This window comes from Lipophrys pholis, assembly GCF_963383615.2.
Source record: "Lipophrys pholis genome assembly, chromosome: 21".
Lineage (NCBI taxonomy): Eukaryota > Metazoa > Chordata > Actinopteri > Blenniiformes > Blenniidae > Lipophrys > Lipophrys pholis.
Window position 1 is genome coordinate 19,277,270 of NC_137649.1, and position 17,061 is coordinate 19,294,330.

The 17,061-nt window shown below is 41.9% G+C and overlaps 1 protein-coding gene across 1 annotated transcript in view; it reads left to right on the forward strand.

Annotated features, from left to right (window-relative positions):
• Positions 1 to 1,245: 1,245 nt before the first annotated feature.
• The window catches only part of klhl29 (kelch like family member 29), a 244,400-nt gene continuing 228,584 nt past the window's right edge, over positions 1,246 to 17,061 (forward strand). Inside the window, exons 1-2 of the mRNA XM_080491025.1 lie at positions 1,246 to 1,522; positions 16,106 to 16,174. The gene's annotated coding sequence lies outside the window, so the exon portion shown is untranslated. The remainder of the gene's footprint in view (positions 1,523 to 16,105; positions 16,175 to 17,061) is intronic.

The window sequence follows — 17,061 nt, forward strand, 5'->3', positions numbered from 1 at the left end:
TAAAACATTGCGCCATACCCTTTGTTTGTGTCTGTGTGTTTTGTGAGAGCAAAACAACAACAGCAACGTCCCAACAGTTGTCTGCATGAATCAATCATTTACGCTTAAACTTGCCCAGATCTATTTATAGGCCGTTATTATGTGGCACAGCTTTGACTCACGACTGATTGAGACTTCAATCAAGCAGGTTGGACACGCCCCCAAAGCCCGGACGTGCACGCCAATCAAGTTAAGCGAAAACATCAGTCAGTGTACAATGAGGCCAGTAGAGATGATCTGTGACAACAATGGACACAACAAATCAATAAACTCCATCATGCAAGAAATAGAAAGTTTTAGTGATAGTTGAAAAGCCCGGTGTGGATTAGAAGGTTCCTGTCAGAGTTAATTGCCCCACAAGTAGCATGTCTGAGAGGCAGCCGAGATAAAGCTGATTTATCTAAATGTAAAAAAGGAGAGACAAGAAAACAATCCGACGAATGATATTCATACATAATTTATTCCGAGTTTGCACTCCTGAAAGCCCTTCACAGGAGAGGCTTCGTTTCACTCCACACTGTGCTGTCACTTTCCGACTTCACACAGTTTTTTCTTCCCACCTTTGCTAGACCACATCACATCGCTCATTGTGCGCATGGAAAAGTGGTTAGGGAGGCAAAAAGGACATTGATTTTAGGCAATTTGGATCAAGCCAGAGAGAGCCCCGTTGATTTTCATTCCAGCCATCTAATCAGGGACTGATTTACAACCGGGATGCTAAGTGAATGTAATTACCAGCATTTAAGCACCAGGTAGAGGATGGGGGGTGAAAAAGCTAAAAACAGCCGTGCTATGGGTACTGCAGGACCAAAGAATGCTAAACAACCAGCACTGCTGCACCTTTTGAAGGGATTTAACCCGAGGAAACAATTGGAACAGCTTTATCATCTCTTGTAGTCTTTATTGCAATAACTGTTGAATAGGTTAATTGTTTAATCTCGTGTTGTTTTTCAAATAAACTGAGTTAAAATGTCACTAAATATGGGCTTAGGTAAAGCTTTAATGTCCCCATGTTGGCCGTTATTCGTCCCGGACCCTCCCGTGGAGGAGCGGCTCTGTTGACGCGCGGCTCTGCGGGCGCATGCAATGGCTCACAGTGGCGGGCGGGGGGCGCTGTAGGGCTTGTGTGAGCGCCACAAAGTGAAAGGGGAGGAGCGGCATCGGGAGTAAAGTGGCCACACGGTGTGCCAGTCCGTCCAAGCAGTCGCTTACATCTCGGATCCGCCGCCGCTCTGCGAGCACACCGAGACGCGTCCTCGCCGCCAAGTCCCGTCCGCTCCACTTGGGGACGCGCAGACAGGCCAGTCACCGACCTGCACAGAGGCGCAGCCACTGCACACTGTTGTCCCCCACCTTTCTCTCTCTCTCTGCTGTAAAATGCAACAGCAGTCTGTGCGGGATAAAGACAGCATTCATACATAACCAGCGCCGTAGCGAAACAAGGACAAACGCCGGGGGACAGGAGCAACCAGCGCCCGCGAAGGTAAGACGCTCTGCCCGCGGTGGCCACGCCGAGCCGAGCCGAGCCGAGCCGGGCTCGTGTCCGCTCCCGTCTTGACATTGCTTTGTGTTTATGTGGGAGTTGAGACGGCGCACGGGCACTTGTCCTATCATGAATGAATGAGGAGGATCGTCAGTTTTTACTGCCAGCCCCTAGCAGAGGACTGGAGCCTACCCGCTGTTGTGCGCGGCGCTCACGTTGTGCGCAAGCGCTCCTGCAAGAATTAAAAACTTCGCGTCCGGCAGCTTGTGACGGAAAAACAAAAATAGTGTGACAGTGGTCAGCGTTCATATCAACAATGCTGTTGATAACAATGGAGCAGAAATAATCAATGCAGTTATAAATCCAGGGTGTTCTAAAAAAACAACCTTCTTTTTTTTTGAAAGCGTGAAAAATATGCAATTTTCGCCCCACAATCCTGCAAATGATGCACAATAAATGACCGTGCAAATTTGTCTGCATGCTATCTTTTTTTTTTAACCTTGCTTGCTCGGCATCTTTGGCGTGCATGCGTTCACAAAATAAACAATGACAATATCAGTCTGGACACGCTATATTCCCTATAAGTCTGTGCGTAATTGCAGAACGGATATCATTGTTATGCTGTTGTACAGAATGGGTGCAAGTTGTCTGCTGCACGGGGCAGAACTCATCCTGGAGACAGCCAGGCATTACTCATCACAAGTCTCATGTGTTGTTACAGTTGAAGTGCTGCTGTACCCTTGGCTGTGACGAGGTGTGGAGGACATTGTGCTGTTTTGCCTGCAGAAAGTTTCCAAATGCATCCATTTAGAAACGCTCGGTGCTTGTTATCCCGGCAAGCGCGGAGAGGCACCGCAAAGTTCCTAATCATAATGGTGTTCTTACCTTTTTTTTTTTTTTTTTTTTTCCTTTAAATACGAATCTGTAATCCATATTTACAGTGATTTATGAGGAGGCTTCATATCTAACAACAGAGCTGTCAATCCTCACTGCACTGATGCCTGTTTACGAGCCTCGCAGTGCGCGTGAGTTACTTAATATAAAGTGTGTGTGTGTGCGTGCGTGTGTGTGTGTGTGTGTGTGTGTGTGTGTGTGTGTGTGTCGGGCAGAAGCGGGACACACTTCCCGCTGATGACATTTGAAAACCAAGCGGGCTATCGTGAATCAAGGCGGGGGATTAAGGGCTTTAGTGGTAGTCCTCTCCGAACAGACGGGGATGAGCGAAGACAATGCGTCCTCCTCCGATCCGGGGGCCATTTAGCCGGGTCTTCTCACCTCATGTGCCGCCTATGAGCGAGAGAGACGCCTCTGCCTATTTGGAACTGTAGGTGGATGATCACAGAGGTTTTCAGATCCTCTTGTAGTGTGTGTGTGTGTGTGTGTGTGTGTGTGTGTGTGTGTGTGTGTGTGTGTGTGTGTGTGTGTGTGTGTGTGTGTGTGTGTGTGTGCGCGTGTGTGACATGGGAGCCTCACCTCCATGGAGGTATCGTGGTTCCTCCAGTTTGTCACAAGCTTCTTTTTGCAATAAACTCAATCAGGGATAATCCTTCTATCTCAAATGTGATTTAGGTTGGCCCTGGGAGCCGCTTTGGCCTGAGGAATTCATTTACAAATGACCCAGAGGCATTTATCCTATTAGTAAAGGCCAAGTGGGAAAAAAAACTAAACAAAACAAAAAAACCCCACCAATTTCTATTGTTCTGGTCAGCAAATTACACTGTTGTAGCTCAAGGCTGTTTATTACTATGTATTTTTGTATTTCACTCCGCTGATGCTGATGTTGCACTATAACATACCATATTTATTTATTAAACTTTTTCACACAAGCATGGTTGAAATGCTAAAACATAAGTTCTTAAACAAAATGACTAATAAAACTATGAAATACAAATAAAACAGGAATAAAAAGGCAAAAATATACGATAGGGGCAGGGTAAGGGCATATCATTTAACCTGTGTGCGGAGTGATGTGAATGCAAGAGAAGCTGATAGATTGAATAAATAAGATAAAGCCAGGATCCATTGGGCTCACCTAATAACACGAGCTCCGAATCCTCACACACTATAGTGCCTCGGCAGTTTGCATGAACCATTTCCAGTGGCTCCCTCCCAAGAATAGAATGTCTCTGTTTATCTGCGCCCGCTCACCAAAGCAAAATATTAAAAGTGCGACTGTAGCTGGGCAATTACAGTGATTCTGCTGGAGCGGAGGATATTAGAAGGCCAATCTGGACCAACCCGCCCCCAATCAGAATGAAAATGAAGAGCAATCGGGCATGCGTGTGTGCCCGTGGTAGGCAAGGAAGGCTATTTTCTCCGAGGTTAAAAAGGTTACGCGCTTTATTTATTTTGTAATCACATTTAAAAAAAAAAACATTTCCACCCAAATTTCAATAATTGAAGTCCATTTCATATTCTACGTTTTGCAAATTGGAACATTATTCTGTACCTTGTAAAAACAAAACAACGGTCAGCGCCCTTTGACTGAGCAAGGATGCAATTTCCCTTTGTTGTCTGCCATTTGCTGAGTCTGTTAGGAGCTGGAGAGATGCAACAAAACATGCAAAAAAAAAGAAGCCTCAAACACACTTTGATCTCACGCTGTACTCTGAGGGTGACGTGTTAGCTGTCGTGTATTCGTCATGACTGCAAAGATGAAATTCACTTAGGCGAGTTACACTGGCTGCTAAATTTAAAACTAATTTTCTCAGTACATAATTCATGTGTTCCATGTAGAGCTGCTTTTTCTTTATCTAACTTCTCTTTACGGTATATTAATCATTTTTTCCAAAGGGCTTTTTATTGGCTGGGACAAAATGACGGTACTGTAAGAAACTCCTCGCACTCGGCCCCGCTGAAACATTTGCATAATTTAAAAAAAGGTCTGACAATGGACCTCATTCTAAAGGTCTTAACGTATTAAGTGTGCAGCCTGTGATGTTGCATTGCATCCATCATTTCAATTTGGCCGCAGCTAAAACTACATGCAATCATGTGGCTTTGCTGTGTGCAACATAATTGGCAATCATGAGTGAAATAATCATAATAGCAATAATTTCCTGGCAATAACAACAGACCTTTTAATGGTACAGTGGAGAGACTTTTGCGGGATGAATCGAACCGACTTGTGCTGTATTTATTAAGCATTAACCCATTGCTCTGCCACTGATGGCATAAAACGATGCCCTGAACATATTAAGATATAGCTAAAATGGGGGAAACATTTGATACAATAATGGATTTACTTGTCCCAAACACAACTTTAGCAACAACCACATAGAGCTATTTCATCAACCCACTTTCAACATTTTGTGCCACACAGAAACTATACAAACAAGAAGATATGGCCGTTTGGTTGATACCCAAATCAAAGTGGAAGGATTAAATCAGGAGTGTCAAACTTACGCCAGAGTTCATTTCGGCCACAAGATGAATTTTTCCAGCTGTGTGAGAAATTGACATTAAATTGCAATATATCATTTGACCACCAGGGGCGGTATTTAGCCTGTATTATGGGGTGAATCAGTTCAGGTGATCAGGATTACGACACAGTTGTAGAAATGTGTCGACACTGAAAATAATTTCTAGTTATTCTGATCATAATATGAAACTAACCTTTTTATATTTTTGCGATCCAGCTACATGCGACTGAATGTTTTCCGCCTTTTCAGATGTGTATAGTGTCGTAAAGCTCCACTGTTTTCTGCAAGTTTTAACGCACACATTGAATTGAGGTATAATATTGTTCAATTTGCGTTTTTTTTTTTTTTTTTTTTTACATTTTCACATTTGTCACGTGTTGTTAAAAGGACAGTTCATAAAAATGTGAAGTTCTCAGTCATATATTACACATACTAAGCCAAAGACGGAGCGTTATTGTTCTAGTTATTTGTAGATTACAATGCTATTGTTTACCGGTCTTGCCTATTTGAGATCAAATTCACTGTAGGTGGCCCCTGAAGTAAAATGAGTTGGACACCACAGGGTTAAATAAAGATGTATTTTGCCTTATTGAGTTAAAAATGATTATATTAATAGTAATAATATTTTTTTCCTCTAAACATTTCACATAATTCTTGTTTACTGCTACTGTAGACTATATAGACATAACTCAACTTGTCAACACACTGCACTTTAAATGTGTGTACCATTCCCCGCAGCCACAGTATATACTTCTGTACTCGTGTCCGCTTATGTTTTCACGGAAATACCAATTTGAAATCCCTCTGTCGGTAAGCGTTGCATTCACCGGTGAGAGCCACACAAGTGGTGCTTCCAGCAAGCTGAGGGCAGCGTGTTTATCAAGGTGGTACATACACCATCTTTTTTTTATTTATTTATTTTTTCCCTCCCCGCTTCAAGTAGGCGCACTTCAAGTGGCGAGCAATACAGTTAAAAGACGAGCAGGACCTAAGTTGGATCATCTTCACCTGTTGGGAGACGTTCCGGTTTCAGCCCGAGGTCGGTTAATTGCTCTGAAGTGGCACCGAAGCAGCCTCATTTTATTTATTTATTTTTTTTAATTCACTTATTTATTTCTTTTTAAACATCCAGCAAGCGGCTATTGTGGCTGGACTAAAGATGCCTCTGCCGTGTTTATTAGTGTACCTAAGGCAACAGACTTGATGTGTGGAGTTGGGAGAATGCTTGATCCGTCTTCAGTTGCTTGGCTGTGTTTGGCTTTGATATTGAAACGATGAAGGTATTTTCAGTGAGCGGCGGAAAAGGACGGCATGTGATATTCTTCCAAAATAAACCGCACTGACACAGTCTCTCTCTCTCTCTCTCTCTCTCTCTCTCTCTCTCTCTCTCTCTCTCTCTCTCTCTCTCTCTCTTTGGTTTCTAACACCTGGTAATTATATGTAGCTGGAATACTCGCAGTTTCTCACCCTGTGGACATGTTGTCTAATGAGGAACTGTTCAGAAACGTTGCTGCTGTCCAGACAAATACATTTAGATAAAAAAAAAAAAAAAACTTTCTCCAAATACCACCCAAGAAAAAGCAGGATTTATTTGAGTACGCCTCGACGTGTCATCCAAGGTCATGGACGTTGGTCAGGTGACTTTGCCGCACTCGTCCTTTGCGTGTGCCTTTGTGCAGCTCTTATTGGATTTCATTGGCAGTGGATGTCTGTTGCTTGAACATGAATATTTAGCATTGACGCCCATTCCAAAACATAATATGCTTGCTAATATACGCGGGGCAAAAGTCCATGAGCAAACGCTGTGCTTTCCCAGCTCTTTAGAGATCAGTGAACTATGAAAGGCAGTCTCTTCAGCTGCCCTCTTCAACACCGCCACTGAAGGGCCAGTGATGCTGGGATCACATTTCTAAAAGGCCTGCAGTTTCCCTGCTCGGAGACCGAAATGGTCTCAAAATGCACTAAGCTGAGAACCTCCCACATCCGTGGAGATTTGTGTTGGTAGATCGCTTTCAACTCTGCCTTTCCATAGTGGGATTCTAATTCTGGATTTAAAAAAAAAACAAAAAAAAAAACGATCGACAACTTATTATTTGTTAAATGATTTTCAATAGTCTGTTCAAAAGTAAAAGGTAATCATGCAGATTATGTTTTTTATTACTTGGTGGAGCATTGGGTTAAGTCTTACACTTAAGATTGGGGCATTTGGGTTTGAATTGCTGGTGTAAGGGTGGAAGGGTATCTAGCAAAGTGTAAACTACATAGAACTGTAAAAGAATAAAAAGTATTAATAAAATACGGGTATCGGCTAAATAGACTTATAAGTAAACCAAAACTAGCCAGTATCATTGTGTAATGTGTGTTCTTTCTTGTGTGTGGATCCATTCATGTTGAACACGATATAATGTGTATTAATGCCATTTGTTGAGAGCTGTGCATTAGCCCATATCCTTGTGTTGCGGTGGCCTTAATATTTTCGATGTAGTCCGTCAGCTATGCTTTCCAGGAAGCCGAGCCAAGCTCGACAAAATGCTGGGACTCATTAGGCCTTGAGCAAAGCAAGCTGACACTAGGAGCCAGGGCCAAGGGCCATACTTAAAGATAAGGACCCAATTCTAAATGTATGAATAGCTTACACCGAAATGTAATTTCACAAGGTGTTGGAATATAAAAAAAAAAGGAAAAAAAAAAAAAGAGAGAGACCAGCTCAGAGGCTTTCGGGGGGGGGGAATCTAAATCATTACCATAATTCTAATGCCTACGTAAAGTGTATAAATTCACTTGACATGTTTGGGGGTGGGGGGTGAAGGCTTGCTTTGGCCCAAAGCCTGTGACGCCACGTCTTGGGGGCCCGGCGCTCTGGGAAGCTCTTGTGTGGTTGAGTTGCCCCACAGGGGGCAGCTTAAGCCTGTTAGCCCCATATGATGACTCAGCAGGTCTGCTCCACGGTCTGGGTAGAGATGAGAAGGATGTTGACGTGCAAGTTTTTTTTGGGTTGTTTTTTTTTTATCTCGTGGCCCATCACCACCACCAATAAAACCAGTGCCATATTTTGTTGTTTATGCGGGCTCCCATTAAGCCTGGCAACAGGAATATTTCTGCTCGGAGGCTATCTGACAGCCACAGCTCCCCTGGCGTCTCTTTTATGAACCTTAGTCATTTTAATAAGGTGCACTTTACTATCTTATCTCCACTTTGGAATAAACATCATCCATAATATAATATGAAACCTCTTCTAGGTATGTAGGAGCTGCTTAGAAATGCAGACTATATCGGGCATTATTTGAGAGCGCGCTGGTCCTTTAAAAAGGACATGGGTCTATTATGTAATAATTTATTTGAAATTAAATAATTGAATCTGCCTTGAGGAGAAGCCGGAGCTTGCAGCGTGGCTCGCTGGTGCGGGTTTTTGAGGTGCTGTGTCAGGCTCAGGCCGGCTCTGTCCGCTTGAGGCGAACCAGACTTCAAATTACTTCAAGAGGAAAACAAATTTCACTGGTCACTGATGTCACTTCAACTCATTTCCCACGCCTTTCTTCTCCAAACCATGGGAAATTAAAAAAAAAAAAAAAAAAAAGAAGAAGAAGCATTTGAGTTTTGCTGCTACCGTCAGTTTATGTGCTGCGGTAATTGCTGTGTCTGCATTGTCGTTTGTCTCTTGCCCTCACAACACGCGGCAAATTTAACGCGTTGGTAATATTTGTTATCAAGCAGGATTTGGCAGTAATCTTCTAAAATCATTATGACCTTTTACACAGATTTGCTCTGACTCGCCGGATTTCACCTGCCTGCATCCGGCGATGCCTCTCCTCCTTCATCATTCAGCCGTGCGATTTATGCTGAAAGAGATTTGCTAAACCTGCAACTGTAAAACTCCTAAATCATTTATCTCCAGCGAATATGTAAATATTTCACAATTAATGGAAGTATACATAAGAGCGACTTACAGCCGTGTCTCATTTGCATACTCCAACAGTGTGGGCTGAAGGGTAGCTTTTGAGTTAAGAGGATTCATAAATCATGTGTTTGCAGGAGGTGTGATGTGCATCTGTAATAACATCCTATTTACAACCTGTTTGCCTTAGCCTGGCTGTATTCTTCCAAGGACTACAACGGCTTATAAAATATTGGCCCCGTCCCAAGCACCTAAAGCCCTGATGCATGCAACTGCAGCTCTGATTAATTCCTGTTGGCACAAGGTTTTCCTTAATACCTGCAGCACAATGACCAGGATCATTAATTGTATGTGGTAATTACAGCGAGACATCTGGCAACAAGTAATCATGAAAACATGCTGTTCTTATTTGTGGACTTTTGAAATCCAGCCTAATGTTTTTTTTTTGTTTTTTTTTTGCTGCGGCCATGCACCTGAAGGTGGTGTCGAAACAAGACTTTGGAATAAGAAGTTTCTATTATGGCATCTTTTTTTTATTTATTTATTTTTAAACTGTAGAAACTCTTATCCTCGAATGCCTTTAAGCGATAATCTGTATGCAATGATAGACAATATGACGGCTCCCAAAAAGAAAAGCCAAAACATCTTCATTGCCTCCTGGTGGCTTGTTTGAAATTCTAATCCCTCCTTGTTAGTGAGTGATTAAGGAGGATTATTCAGGGCATTTTAGGTAGTTCTGATCTCGTGTTGTTTGATCAAGTCCAAGTTTGGTTTTCATTTTAGTGTATTAAAAGTGGGGGTGTGACATTGTGATTGACGGATACTTGGAGTCAAGTATTCTCTTGTGATCGACTTGAATGATCAGAACTTGATACACCAGCTTTTCTTGAATCATTAATATCATTAATATAATTAGAACTGTACTCTACATGTTACGCCCAGATGTGTGTTTTTCCATGTTTACCTACAAATATTGAGTACTCTGCTCCCCCTAAAGCATCAACTGCCCTGCTTAAGCTGCTAATCGTGGTTTGTTGGGTTTCTCTCTGTTGAAAGGACCTCGAAATGACTGTGTTGTTTTTGGTGCCATATAAATAAAGTTGAATTGAATCATTATGCTTCGGTAGAAGTTTTGCGAGTCGTTATTGTTAACTTGACACACGCCCCCTATAACCACTTTAATTCTCACTGCATCAAGCAGAGAGAAATCATTTCTTTGTACATCTGCTTTTGTAGGGCCAAATGGCTTTTTAATATTTTTTTATAGGTGTAGTTAACACTCATGATTCAGTTATATTGAGTTGAAGCAATTTCTCTGTCGGGTCAAATGAGGTTTCATAGATTTTATTTTTTTTTTTTTCATTGCAACCCAGAATTGGTGCTTAGAAATGATTGTGGGTGATGTTAAATGTTTAGAATGTTCACATCAGGCAAATGTTAAAAAAAAAAAAAAAAAATCTGTATTTTGACGAATCAATTGCATGTCGAGCTTTTTAATGATCGCTGGGTTTATGTGTAATTCACTACATGTGCTGAAACTGGAGGAACAACTTAAGCTCTGATTACAGCATTTTCAAGTAAAAACCCCACAGCTTTAATGTTTTGAGTTTCTGCTTACACAACGGTGCTTTGGGGCCACTGAAAACCCAATTGTTTGAAATTGGCTCCTGAGGTATAACTTTTCGAAAATGCTGCGACTTCGTTTCGGTGGAAACGGAGGGGAAAACGCAACTTTTCTGAAACGTTGCTACTGTACATGATTGTTTTGCACATGTGCAATGTACTCACCATTGTTCATGTTTATTGCACACTTTATTAGGAAAAACAAATGGCAGTGCTCCCTTGTGGCCTGGCGTGTTTACTACACAGTTTTCAGCGCTTCTGCCGTTCCCTTGTAAATCGACATCATTTTGAAAACGTTTCCAAAACAAAAATGCAAAAACGACGTGTTTTTACTTGATATGTGGCCTCAGTTTACCTTTATGTCCCTTTGGCTTCTTCTCTGGAAGAAATTCTTAAGGCTGGATTACAATGCTGCCACCCAGTGGTTAAAAGTGGAATCACTTCATTTCAGTTTTTTTGTTTGATGTTGGTTTTAGAGACGAAGTGTGACAATAAAACGTAGATGTTTCTTTTGTATTCTCACAAAAATGCATCTGGTGGTAGCTTTCTTCACATTATGAAAGTAATAAGAGGTTTTGAAAAGCATTATATACTTTGAATATTGTAATGTATAAGTACTGCTGTGTCCATACAGCATCTCTAGTTTCAGCTCTGATTGTTGACGTATAAGAATGACAATGTGTTTTATAAATGGCTTTTGTTATAAACACAACAGTAATAAATCAGGATATATCCTTACTCTCACTACGCAATATCATACACACTGACAGATTGATTTCATCCAATATGTAACGTATGATTCTCTAAATCGAAGTTTTTGAAGCTGGTACAGTCTGCAGTGTGAATACGTGCCATCGTGTTGATGGTTTATTTACCTACTGATCGGTTCTCGAGGATTCAATAAGCAGCACACGACCATGGGTAAATCCACATATATCATTGAGGTGTGTGTGTGTGTTTATGAGAGCAGAAATAGCAATTACAGCGAAATTGGTTATACTACCGACGCCACTCAAATGCAGGCCTGGCTACTTAACCTCTCTCTGCATACATACCTTTCATTGGAGTAGACTTGAAAGGCAGGTGATTGCCACTCATATGCAGCCAAGGAAGCGAACAGCGAGAATGAGAGAGAGGGAGAAGTAAACTCCTGTTTGGAAAGACATAAAAGGGCTCGGTCTCTCTGCACCTCGCACATTTTATGTGTCGCAGTTTGCCTGCTTTTTGTATTCAAAGGCGCGCAGACTTTGTTCGTGGTAAAACTGACCATAATGTTAATAAGGCGGTGGCTGAAGGTGGTATTGTAAAGATATCTCTTGTCATTGCTCGGTGCCTGTGAGCCCCGCTGTAGTTTTATAGCCTTTCCCGAGTAGGCATTTCTTTATTCTCAATGTTTTTTTTTTTGTAAGATCGGCCTATCCGTCCTCTCCTTTTTCTCTCTGGACACACATTCACTGTCACTTGCAAAAAGAGCCTTTTGATTTTTTTATGAGAGGAAAATTTAAACTACACTCACGCCAGCCTGTGGTGATTTGACAGTCTTACCGACACAAAGCTGCTCGGGATTTTGCAGCTTTACGATTCCTCCACTTTGTTTTCCAGCTCATATTACGGATCTTGAATCTTTCAACAATACCGTCACTCTGAAATGAATAGTCCACCCGAGAGTGGCTCCAACACCCTTTTTGAGAATGCAGCCAATGCGATGGCAGCCAAGTTTGATTATTAATGGCGGGTCTCTATCTCCCGAGCCCTAATTGGTCTCTACTGATTGCTGAGCGTTCTGATTAAGAAATGCCATTAAAATTGATGCATTACGCTTCCAAGTGTTTCTCACAGTGCGATAGCTGCTTCAATCAATTGATAATTACCCAGATGATTTATAGCTGGCCTCCATTTTGACAAGTTTACCATAAGTGGCACGTTAGAACTTTTTAAGTACATCCTTAAAGGGGGAGTGGTTTCTTTGGTGAAAATAAATCGAGGGATAAAAAAATAAAATTCTTTTCATAATGTTCTAGTAAAGATATTTCTATAATACCTTGAGGTTATTGGTCATTTCTTAAATATTCAAATGAATAAAATGATCTTACTCGTGACTTTTGTCCAGGAAGTGATTGCCATTCAATTGGAGAAAAGACCAAATGGAATTCTATAGGGGGGGACGTCAATGAGGTAGTTAATGATCCTGCTTTGTGTGGAGTTAATGGGAAAACATCTCTAATTTCATGCCAAAGTAAACATTTTTCCTACGGGCTTTCAACTCATTTTCGAGTCGCAGTATAACAACTAAAGAAACTCCAGTTTTTGTTTACGCGCCGGCGTGCCAAACAGCATCCGCACTCGGTGCGATAACTGGTCACAAAGTCCTTAAAGCCTCGTGTTGTTCAGCTAATGTGTCACAATGTGGGGCAGAAGCTGAACAGCGGTTCCACTTCGCTGCGAGAAAACATTAATGCAATCAGGTGCATGTTCGTTGTAAGTTTTGGGAGATATTTCTAATATCCGCACAGTTGTCACGGGCTAACTTTTAATGAGGTTTCACTCAGGATAGCTTTGGCTTTTTCCGTGTTTCTGTTTTACATAAACAACCATATGTCATAACGCGGAATCGCAGCTCCATAAACGAAAGAATTGGCTTCACACCAGGCATCCTACTGTCTTTTATCATCCTCCGGAGAGAGATTTGGCAAGGTAGCTATTTCCATTCCTGCACAATCATCACAATGAAAATCAGATTTTTTTTTTTTTATTTTTTTTTTTTTAGGATATATAAACAGCCACAGTCCTCCACCATTTTTCATTTCAAAAAGAAAAATGCAGTGGGAATCATGTTCTACAGACTATTAAGTCCGACGTGATGTATGTGACTTGGAAGTAGAGTCAGCAAAACATGATGAATGTGCATTCAGGAGCATTTCCAAAAGGTTTCCCCGACCGCTCGGCCTTCCAGACATGTGGTTCTCCTCCTCAATCCGTCCTGAGAACCGTCTTTATCATCGGCGCCGATACTTGATGTGCCTGTACATCACAAACAAGTGCAAACTATTAGCAGCTCAGTATATATTCAGAGTCTTATCAGTGGCTTGCTAAAAGACTGTAGATTTTCCAGCTGTGCTCCATGTGGTTTTTTTTAAAAGAGAGAAAAACGACTCTCTCTTGACTCCTTCTCCACCGTCTTTCCTCAAATTAGAACAACTGATGTGCTCCAGAAGTGGTATTTTCACTCCGATGAAGGCAGCCCATTTTAACTTTTTGTTCTCCCTCACGGTGCCTCATCAACTTCTGTAAGACATCGGCCGAGCGGGCGTGAGCGTGCATGAGAATTACGGCTGCGCGTTTGATGTATAGGTAAAGAGGAAAGGCGGTAATCCTCGCGAAAGCCGAACAAGAGGTTTTCCACCAAAGACACAGAATTCACAGCCCTTTAAATATCCAGCACGCCTGATTGCACTCTGGTTTATGCAGGCTGCTCTTTGTGATGGAATGTGGGTCTCTCTGTCTGTCTCCAAAGAAATCCCTCCGGTCCTCTATTGTGTGGGGATCCTCTAAAACTTAATGTTCATTCATGAACTGTCTGTAGCAACCAATAATGTAATCACGGCTAATAACATACTAACTGCCAATAAGGGAATCATTTTGGCCATTCTGAATGTAATAGGTCCAATAATGTAATCACTTGCCAATAATGCATTAAAGTAGTAAAAGCTCTTCAATTAATAAATATTACTATCCGATTCACAATTTCTATTTCAAGCAAACTGCACAAAACATGCAAAAAAGCAGTTATTTACAAGAAATGCAGCCCTATTTATGTATTATTACATTATTTGGTGCATTAATTTGCTGTAATTATTAGATTATTGGTAAAATGTATCACGATAATTGGTAAGATATGTGAATATTATAGTTAGTGTCAGGTTATTACGTGATGGCTTTATTACATTATTGTTTGTTACAACGGTCAATTAAATGTCTTGTTATTTCTCCATCTACATCAGGCGTGTCCAACATAAGGTCTGTGGGCCAAAGCCGGCCCTCTAGAGGTTCCAATCTGGCCCAACACACCACCTCGCAAATTAATTATTATTTTTTTTTTAAGAAAACCCTGATTTTTAAATCGGAGAGTAGAAGACACAACACAATGCTGACACTCATGCTGAGATATCAGTGACGCTGCCATGAAAGATAGCAAACTAGTATTAGTCTCAAAGTCATTCGGTCAGAGTGAATTTGTCAAAACATGCATAATGCAACAGTTATAGAATTTTCTTTTTTTTTTTTGGGACATTTCATTGTATTTTGCACCAGAAGGTTTCATTACAATTTGTACTCACTTTCTTTGGTTTGTTTTTGCGAGACTGCAGACGTTATCATCATGTATACTCTTTGAGGATATCGTAGCAAGCGCTGACACGTCTTCTTAACTCTTGACATGTTTGCACTCGTGATTGAAGGCCATGGATGGAGCCTTTTATTTGTGGCTCAGAGTATTTTATCCCGACGATGGTTATGGTTTTCAACTGCTCTGGTTCAGGGACTTGGTGCAATAGACCAGCTGTGTCTGAAGTCCAATAGATCACAGGGTTTCAACCTTTAACAGCTAGACTGACGCTCACCTCTCACATTTGCACCCAGAAGTTTTACTAGTTTGAAGGATTTGAGGATTGTTTTTCCGATTGGGCTCCTGAACGAAAATGCTTTTGACCCACCTGATCCAAGATGAAAAAAAAAATCAAAAAAATCACCAGGACATTGATAACTATAGATTGGATCTTTCATTTTGAAAGTCTTTTTAGTTTTTCATTTATGTTTCCATTCTTTAATCATTCATTGCTGTAGTTTGCCACCTTGATTCTTTTTGCTTTCATTCCGTGTGATTCAAAGCGGTAAACAGTGTCTGGGCTTATTTCTTCACTTGCCCCCCCCCCCCCCCCCCCCCCCCCCCAAAAAAAAGAAAAGTGTCCTTGTACGATGGAGCCGAACAGAAGCAGTCTCTCTCTCGCTCACAAATAGAAAAATGAACAAAGGCGGCGATGTGGTGACTTCCAAAGGCTGCCACCATAGAGGAGTCGGATGATGGCTGTTTTTAACCAACAGCAGCGTCGTTGTTGTGTACGACAATGGGGGGGGGGGGGGCTTTGAAGCGCCGTCTCCCATGTGAACCCTCTTCTTTGTTGTCATCTTTAAAAGAACAGAGGCTTGTGTTTAATCAGAGCATTTTATTTATTTATCTCTCTTTTCTTTTTTTTTTTTTTTTCTTTTTTTGCGGTGAGCTTTCCAGCCATCTGCCTTCATTTTGACCTTTTCCTCCTGCCAAATCTGTTGTTGACCCCTAATATCCTCTCTCAGGACAGCCAGGAGGGTTATTGATAGCTTTTCCTCAGTGTGTGTCTGCGCAGTCATTTATCTGTTCTCCACACCAAAGATTACACTAATAAATCTCTTGATGCAGATTGTTCCGTACTTGAATGGGTTGTGGGTATTATTTTTCTTTCTTCATGACTTGAGTGAAGGGATGCCTGATTTTCTTCCCTTATTAACAGATGGCGTGAACATTGGGGCACACATTTGCACACGTTTCACTGGGTTTTTCCTGCTTTGGAGCCTCACCGTATTCACCGACTCTTATTGTTTCTGCAGGTGTAGACGCCAATACTCAAAAGATCTCATTTGTCTGTGATGAGCATCCCCGTCCACCAGAGACCAAAGGTACGGTAAGATATGAAAACCTCATTATCTTATGTCCCAGTAAACATCTTAATATGCCACCGGCAAGACACACAGCGTCCCACAAAAGGACAATAAAATGAGTCAGTCAGCCTCTGTCGCATGGTTTTATTGTACACCTATCGAAACTGTTTTGAACCGTTTAGATTTTTAACACTGCGATAACGGGGGAAGGATGATATTCCTAAAACAATGATGTGATTGTACTCTAATGCTCCCTGACAAATCCGACTTTTCAGAGCTCGAAGTGAAGCATTTGGTTCTTTGATACACCTAAAGGGTACGTAAGTGAAAATGTGGTGTTGGCCTGGTTTAGCGGGGGGGGGTCGATCATCCGGAATTATTTGATGTATGGTGCCATTAATTCTGCTCGACTTGCCCACCGTGTCCAGAAAATGAGCAATGTCTGCCCTCGCCTCTTCTCCCCTCAACGATTGCGCAGTTCTGTCGGCAAGCAAAATCAAATCGGTCTCCAAGCAATTACGAGGTTAGAGTCTGATCTCGGGTCATTAAGAGATAGGATTACTCCTGGACCGCAGGACCCCAGGAATGTGCCGACCCCTCTGGTGGTCCGCTCACCGCTGATGAAATAGAATTGAATTAATGGGGTTGCCCACTGTGAGGACTGATTAGAACGACATACTGCCTTTGATCCCTGAGCGAGGTGACCAGGCGTGGGCGCCACAGGCACCGGTGGCGGGTCGTGGGGGAGGAGTCGGGCCCCCTTTGTGTCTGTGTGTGTATATGTGTGTGTGTGTGTGTGTGTGTGTGTGTGTGTGTGTGTGTGTGTGTGTGTGTGTGTGTGTGTGTGTGTGTGTGTTCGTCCCGGGTCAGTGCATCACTGATGAACAGGATTCATTATGTGCGCT